Source organism: Cryptotermes secundus, unplaced genomic scaffold (genome assembly GCF_002891405.2).
Source record: "Cryptotermes secundus unplaced genomic scaffold, Csec_1.0 scaffold2862, whole genome shotgun sequence".
NCBI lineage: Eukaryota > Metazoa > Arthropoda > Insecta > Blattodea > Kalotermitidae > Cryptotermes > Cryptotermes secundus.
This window is the reverse complement of record NW_019740707.1, coordinates 6,538-14,180: the sequence shown is the minus strand read 5'-3', so window position 1 is coordinate 14,180 and position 7,643 is coordinate 6,538. Positions and strand designations below refer to the sequence as shown.

The 7,643-nt window shown below is 44.2% G+C and overlaps 1 long non-coding RNA gene across 1 annotated transcript in view; it reads right to left on the bottom strand.

Annotated features, from left to right (window-relative positions):
• The window catches only part of LOC111872629, a 21,172-nt gene that overhangs the window by 7,309 nt on the left and 6,220 nt on the right, over positions 1–7,643 (bottom strand). Inside the window, exon 3 of the long non-coding RNA XR_004513929.1 lies at positions 1,847–1,966. This is a non-coding gene — a long non-coding RNA (uncharacterized LOC111872629). The remainder of the gene's footprint in view (positions 1–1,846; positions 1,967–7,643) is intronic.

Below are 7,643 nucleotides of genomic sequence, written 5' to 3'. Positions count from 1 at the left end.
GAGGAGGCGGATACAATTAAGTTAGGACCTCTGGCTCGGCAGAGAGTCCAGTTGAAGATGAAGAGTCTACTAAAAACTTTTGAACTTGGCGGAGGTAAACCCGCGAATATTTGCGTGTTAGGCGAAGTAATTCGGAGCAGGTGCAACACCGTCGGCTTGGAAGCCGAGACTGGGCCTTATAGTGTAGATTTTTGACTCTGAGTGACTGTGTGAGAAACAATAAAATGTTCCAGTGGCAAAGTGCATTGTGTTGGTCAGAAGTGCTTCACCCTCACTTGTCCGAGCCTAACCCTTAGCCGACCTGAGGAGAGAACTCATCGCCAGGAGCTAGTCGAACCCATCGCCAGCTTCCACCCCACTCACGCCTTCCCTCCTTTAAAATGAATCGCAAACAGCACCTAGCTGTTTGCTGGCGCCCATAATATCAGGTTCTATGCTGAAATTCCAACCCCGTAATCAGCAACGGAAGGAGGAAGCGGTGGAGCCGGAAGAAGCGGTGGAGCCTGGTCAAGCCGGAACCAGCCACGACCTAACAACTTCAACGGAGGCAGCACCAGGTAGGGCAGTCAAAGTGACAAGTGGCAACCGCCTTGTGGGCAAGAAGCCTCAAACAGAAGGTGGGCGGTTAGAGACAGGTCTGTCGTTTACAATTCATGTTGGTCTTCGCCAGCGCAATCATTCTTAGGTCTGAGTCCCATGGGATTCGTGACGATATTTTACTCTGTCAGTTTCGAGACTCCTCCAGTCTGGAGGGCCAGGTGCCCGTATTTATATCCCCCAAGAGCAGGGTGGCCAAATTATACCCTCAGGCACTGGGTTCTGTTCTTGTCGCCTGTTACTACTCACAGGACTACGGTAGAGATATTGTAACCCACCCCCACGCTTGAATTCGGCATTTGAAGTCAAAGTCGAAATTGCTTTACGAATGGCGGTTTACCGCCAATCAGCTCGTCTTGGCGTCAAGCCCCTTCTAAATAATGTATAAAATCCAGACGTTACGCCTCCTCTGCAAAGCCGAACCGGTTAATGCCGTTTAGAGAAACAAACGCTGTTTATTGTGAGAACTGTACGACACAAACAAACACATTCTGTGGCCAGAATGCAGTTGTAGCGTGTTAAATCATGTGATATATATAGTAACCATTGGACTTTAAAGGGTTCGGTGAAGGCACTGTAGTAAGATGAAATTTATTATTATTATTATTATTATTATGGCTCTACAGCCCTTTCTTGTGCCTGGGCCCCTTTCTTAGTTTCTTGATCCTATACACGGCCGGTAGGACTCCTTGGAAGGGGGATCAACCCTTTGCAAGGCTTCTATCTACATACAGAACAACACAAACAGAATAAATGCACACAATACGAACACCTATGCTTTGAGTGTGATTCGAACCCACGATCCCGGCTTCGGAGCGAGAGAAAAGAGTACATGCCTTAGACCTCTCTGCTACTGTGACCGGCACTTATTTGCTTAGGCATCTAATATTTCTGTGAAGCTGGAATGTTTTAAAGGAGAAATATTTAATCTTGCCTACAAGTAGGTACAAATCCTGCTACGTGTTTTGGATGTTCCAGATTTGAATATGGCTCTGGAGTACGGCGACCTTCACCAGGTGTTTTCGTGTGTTTGTTCAGTCTAGCTAGGAAAACTCCGTGCTAGTGCCCCATATTCAGGCTCCACCGCTTCCTTCCACATCTTCCTTAACTAAATATTCACTAATTGTCCTGTTGCTCTAAATTATTTAGACTTATTCTAAGGTAGTGAGAGTTTCCGTAAGTAAACCATGAATAAGGAAGTAAATAAATAAATCTAGAAATAAAGTAATAAATTATTCTTGGTGCATACTCGCAAGCTTCTAGTCTTTCAGAGACACTTTCAGTGGCTCTTCCAGTCCAGGCCTCTAATTCAGTTCCGTAATCATTTTCACAGACGGTAGGACTCCTTGGGCGAGTGATCACCATCTACCTAAACAATATCAACACGAACACAGAATAAACGCATACACAAACCAAACATTCATGCATTAAGTTGGACTCGAACCCACAATCCCAGCGTCCGAGCGAGCGAAGGCAGTTCATGCCTTAGACCACTCTGCTACTGTGAACGGATTACCGAGACAAGACAGGACAATAAGGGTTTTGAACCCCCAATTCAGACTAATGCCAAACTTGGCCTTCTTCAACTCCATAGGACTGAACGTAGTACAGCACTAGCCCTACGTTCCATATAGATAAGTGGCTGCTGTAACAGTGCACTGCGCATGCGCCTCTCCCCTCCGAGCCGGCCGCTCTCTTGCAGCGCTGGGTAGGATAGTACTCGTATTAAAAAGAAAACGAACCCTCTTACAAGAAAGGAGAGCTGAAGGAGCTAACGATAAATGGGTTCAGATAGAAAACAGAATTCTTGATGACTCTAGAGGGATCCAATTTATTTAAGAGGGCAGCCATGTTCTATCGACGTTGAAGGAAACATCCAAGTTTCCTTCTTCCTGAGGCTGAAAGATGTGGCCAGTTGGTCCAATATAAAGTGAAACATGTTTATCGGAAAACTGTCAGGACTCTGAAGACTCCTTTTCGGAATCTGTCACATGAAATTCTTTAAGCAGTGGACGTGGCACGGAGCTTCCCTTCTTCACCGCATAATGTCCTCTGTTACGAGACTCAGATACAGAGAAACTGAGATTTGTATGATCCAAACTGCTTCATACTTGGAATATTCAGAAGTTTAGGTTCTAGTAATTAAAAGCATATCGATAACCTCAATTAATGTACCTTATTCACCCTACAGAAGAATATAATTTGGGGGCTTTGAGAAAAGGTTGCTAAGAACAATGTTGAAATGTATGTAAAGTAAAGTTATCTCTGTGCTTAGCTAATTAAGCACTACGCCATGAAGGAATATGGCGGGAGTGGATGTATAGATCCACATGTTCTTGACCTCGGCAAATAGTTGGAGGTGAGTGGTCAGTTTCACGGCCCGGCTGATTTACTCGAGGGGAAAGAGTCCCCTCTACCCTTTGGATATGAGGTTTGGTGAACCCCAGAGCCGGTCTGGACGTCGTGCAGAAGAGAAAATTCTTGACCCTAATGGGACTCGAACTCCGACCCCTCGGTTCAAAAGTAGTTAAGTTTTTTTTTTCTAGTTTCTTGGGGAGGAGTGAAGCTAAGTCCACTTGGTACGCCGACCACTAATTGGCCTACTGTAAGAGCCCGGATGACACGATGATGATGATGATGATGATGAGGATGATGATGAGTGTGGAGCAGTTGGTGGTATGTAAGAAAATGAAGCAATCAGATGATCGAGACAATTGTATCTTGGTGTCTATCTACGACTCTACAGCCCTTGTAGGCCTTGGACGCTTTTTCATTTTCTTACTCCTATACACAGTCGGTAGGGCTCCTTGGACGGGGGATCATTCCGTCGCAAGGCCGCTACCTACACACAGAGCTACATAAACACAAAATGAATGCGCACAGACATCCATGCCTTGAGTAGGATTCGAACCCAGGATCCCAGCGTTAGAGCGAGCGAAGACAGTTCATGCCTTAGACCGAGCGGCCACTGTGATCTCCTTCAAAATATCTATATCTCATTAAGAATAGTTTGGAGTCATCATATCAAGAAGGTTGGGACAAACAGCGCATTTATGTCAGAAGTTCACTCCCATTCAAAGTGGGAGAGGTAAGACTAGAGCGGACGGGACAACATAAATATCGGATTTGAGGATCTTACTGCGGTGGTTATGAAGTTCTATTTTCTTGCATAAAACGCCACATAGTTCGTTGGAAATTAAAACTGCTTTGACGATGATTTCTTGCTTAGCTGATGATGGGGGTGACATATTCCTCCGAAACATCGGTTGACTTTCAACGGACTACAAGGCGTTATATCCCAAAAAATAGAACTTTTCAACATACACCTGGATACTAGGACAGTCGGGTGTGAGAATGAATTTGTTTTATTTGGATCAGAGTTTCATGAAGTTCCTACTGTTGTGAATAGGCTAATGAACATTTGGGCTATGAATTTATTAACTTGAGCGACTATTGGCTTCAGAAGTTGGACCTGGAGTCAGTGTCTTTTGCTCACGCCTTAGTCTTATAATTTATAAATCATCATCATCATCATCATCGGCAAAACAGCACTTTTCTTAACCACAGCCTTCCTTAGAAGGTTCTGCCAGATGTAACCATTCCTGGGATTTACAACATCCGTTTTTCACTTTGGATTTCGCAACAACAGTATTTTACATAGCAAGATCGTCAGCCTTGGCCCCAGCCCCCAAACCTGGAGGACCAGGTCTCTATAGTTATGTCCCCCAGTGGCAGGGTGGCCCGGCTATACCCTTTGAGCATTGGGTTGTCTTTTCGTCACCTTCTACGACTCGCAGGGCTACGGTGGGGGTAATCTAACCCGCCTCCACACGGGGAATATTTTATAAGTTAATTCTGAAAATATGTTAGTAACCTAAATGAAAAAGAGGAAGAATGTTTCGAAGTTTAATTCAATACATTAAATTCAGTTACTGCTATGGTATGACGGATGGTGCTTCTTATTGTTGCACCTGTGGCAGGTGTTGACCTGTTCAACAAGTGACTGACAGCTGTGCGTGGCGGAATGGAATGCTCAGTGTGCCAGACAACTGCGCATGCGCGGTAATTACAGCGAATTTTCCGTGAAGTGAATTTATGCTTCGTGGAGGGGCCCAGTGTGACGGGAGGAGCTACCGAGAGGCGCTATCGGGACATGTCTCGTCCTTCTCTTGGAATTCCGGTTTTCTCTAAATGCGAATTCGGTTGTGTGAGTTCCTTTTCTGACTGTAACAAAACAGCGCCACATCCATTTCCTAATTAATTTCTCCTTACCGTGAAAGTAATGGCTTACTCATTACATTATTCAGATTCCTAGCGTTCTGTTTCCTTTACAATTTCCCGTCTTTCATCAGGTCATGGATTTTCTCTTTTCCTTTTTGGTTTGTAATATGGGAATCTACTTTCTTTTCAAATGTTGAAAACATTTTCAGGAGTAGCTGCATTAATCAGCACAGGGAATATAGTTTAATTTCATTGTCTTAATGATAGAAAACGAATCTTAAGGCTTTCGACTCATCTCCATATAGTGATGAAATTAAGGAGAAGCAGAGGCCACGCAGTAATTAAGGTGGTTAGTCGTCGGCTTCCCACCGCTGCGGCCCGGCTTCTAGGCCGGGTGAGGTCTGTGGGATTTATGGTAGACAAAGTGGCGCTGGGGCATGTTTTCTCTGAGTACTTCTCTTTCCACTTCCAATTCGCATTGCACCGATTGCTCCACAATCATCATCATCAGCATACGGAACTGGAACAATAGGTCAAAGAATGGCTGCAGTGCCAAGTGGACTCATTCTCACCCCATGAGAAAAATACAAATTTGTAGATAGGAGGAGATACCATTAAATTTTCCCACAAGTCTTCCTAGGCTGGGGCTTAATTTACCACCTTACCTATTCCACGCACGTGTTGGGCTGTTTATATATTCACATTAAGACCAACTTTTACTGGATAATACATTATGAGAGATAGAAGTAAAATTGTGAACATTTTCAATTGATAGGGCACTGATTACGTTTCGACTTCTTGCAAATAATTTCGTGAAGATAAAATATTTATTTGAATGGTATTTCGTATTTTCAATTTGGATGCGTATTACACGTATTTACTTTATACAAAACCTCTGAAAATGGTGGTGACGTGATTTCCTTTAATGTTTCTATATAGAATGCATATATTCCTTCCATACAATATCTGTATAACTCATCATGTATAACTGTATCATGTCTCACGCTACAGCCTAAATTAAAATACGTGCACAGTGTCACCCTCTACCGAGACTTGAACCATTATTCCCTTCCTAGTGCTAAATTACATTCACCATAGTGATTGACCTAGAGCAGTGTTGCCAAAAGGGAGCTGTACCGCCCCCTGGTGACGGTGGGGCGGTAGGGAACGCTGGAGGTGAGGCCTTCCGAGCGCGTTGTTCCCTTGTGAACAGGAGGTTGGAGAAAACTGCATAATGAAGAGCTTCATAACTTGTGTACTCTTCTCCAAGTATAATTATAATGATCAAGTCAAGGAGGATGAGATGAGCAAGGAATGTAGCACGAATGGAGAGAAGAGGAATGCATATAGGATATTGGTGGGAAAGCCAGAAGGAAAGAGACCAGTGCGAAGACCAAGCCGTAGGTGGGTGGACAGTATTAAAATGGATATTAGAGAGATAGGATTGGATGGTATGGATTGGATTTATCTGTCTCAGGATATGGATCAGTGGAGGGCTCTAGTGATGGTAATGAACCTTCGGGTTCTATAAAATTCTGGGAAGTTCTTGAGTAGCTAGGGCTCAACTCCATGAGTGAGTGAGTGAGTAAGTGTCTTTAGACCAGACATTGGAAAAGTAGTATCACTTGATCAAGTCCATCCATTGCATTAAAAATGTTTGGGAACCACCGGTCTAGAGCTTTAGATCCTCTGTATTCCGTTCGATTCTCGACTGGGACAAAGGCTACCTTGACTGAGGCATTTCCTGGTTTTCCTCACTCCTTCCGGCCAAATTCCGGGATAGTACCTCGACTAGGCAACGGCCGCTCTCTTCAAGATTTTATCCAGTAGTCTGGTTACTGACATCAGCCTTAAATAACATAAAAAATTACGTTCGCAGATTTCACTTTACACTTAATCTAATAATGAAATGACAAATGTTTCATTTTCCACCTTACGCCAGATTTCAGTGGTGATGTAGCGGTACTATCTAAGGTCCTGTGACAAAAACCGAGTCCACAGAATCGTATTCATGTACTTCCGCTGGTTATATTTGCCTCACTGATGACTGTCTCCATCTGCTCTGGTCAGTGCAGCCTGTTTTGTTAGTGTCCCCGCTCCCCCGATGTAACTAATAGCCCGAAAGGGAACAGTAACGAATGCAACCCACACAGCAAGGTAATTAGCGTCCGATGATTGCCGGTGAATACGATACAACGCGAACAAACCGCGGCAAGTCCACTTTGCTATGGAGCATTGGTTTGTTTTGAACTAAAGGTGATAAGCATGAGAATGCTGGGATAGTACGGAACAGTATCTTGCGGTGTCTGCCTTCTTTGAAGAAACCGGTTTGAAGGCTCCCACCGGAAGTCTCGGCATTGTTAACGATTACTGCGTAACTGATAAGCCCGATAACATGGTTTCTACTGATACCGGCCTTTGTGTGACGTCATGACTCATTCTTGAACTTGTAACTAATCTTTCCACTTCTAGATCCGTCATGACGCGGTGCAGTCATCGGGGTTCGGTTCCCTACAGGAGCAAGAGACATGTCTTCTCCGCCACGTTCAGACTGGTTCTGGGGCCCACCAAGCCTAATTTGTAAATGGCACCAGAGGGCTCTTTCCGCGGGGTAAAACGGGCAGGGGCGTGAAGTTGACCACTCACACACACCTAGTGCCAGGTTGAGAATCCCTGCATCTGTACCTTCACTTCTCCCTACGTCTTCGTATAGAGCTATCTACTTAGCTAATTAAGGACAGTAACAAGTTTACCTATACACGTCATATAACAGTTGTATTTAAAATTTTTACATTTGGTAGGCATGTTTGTGTACACACACACAC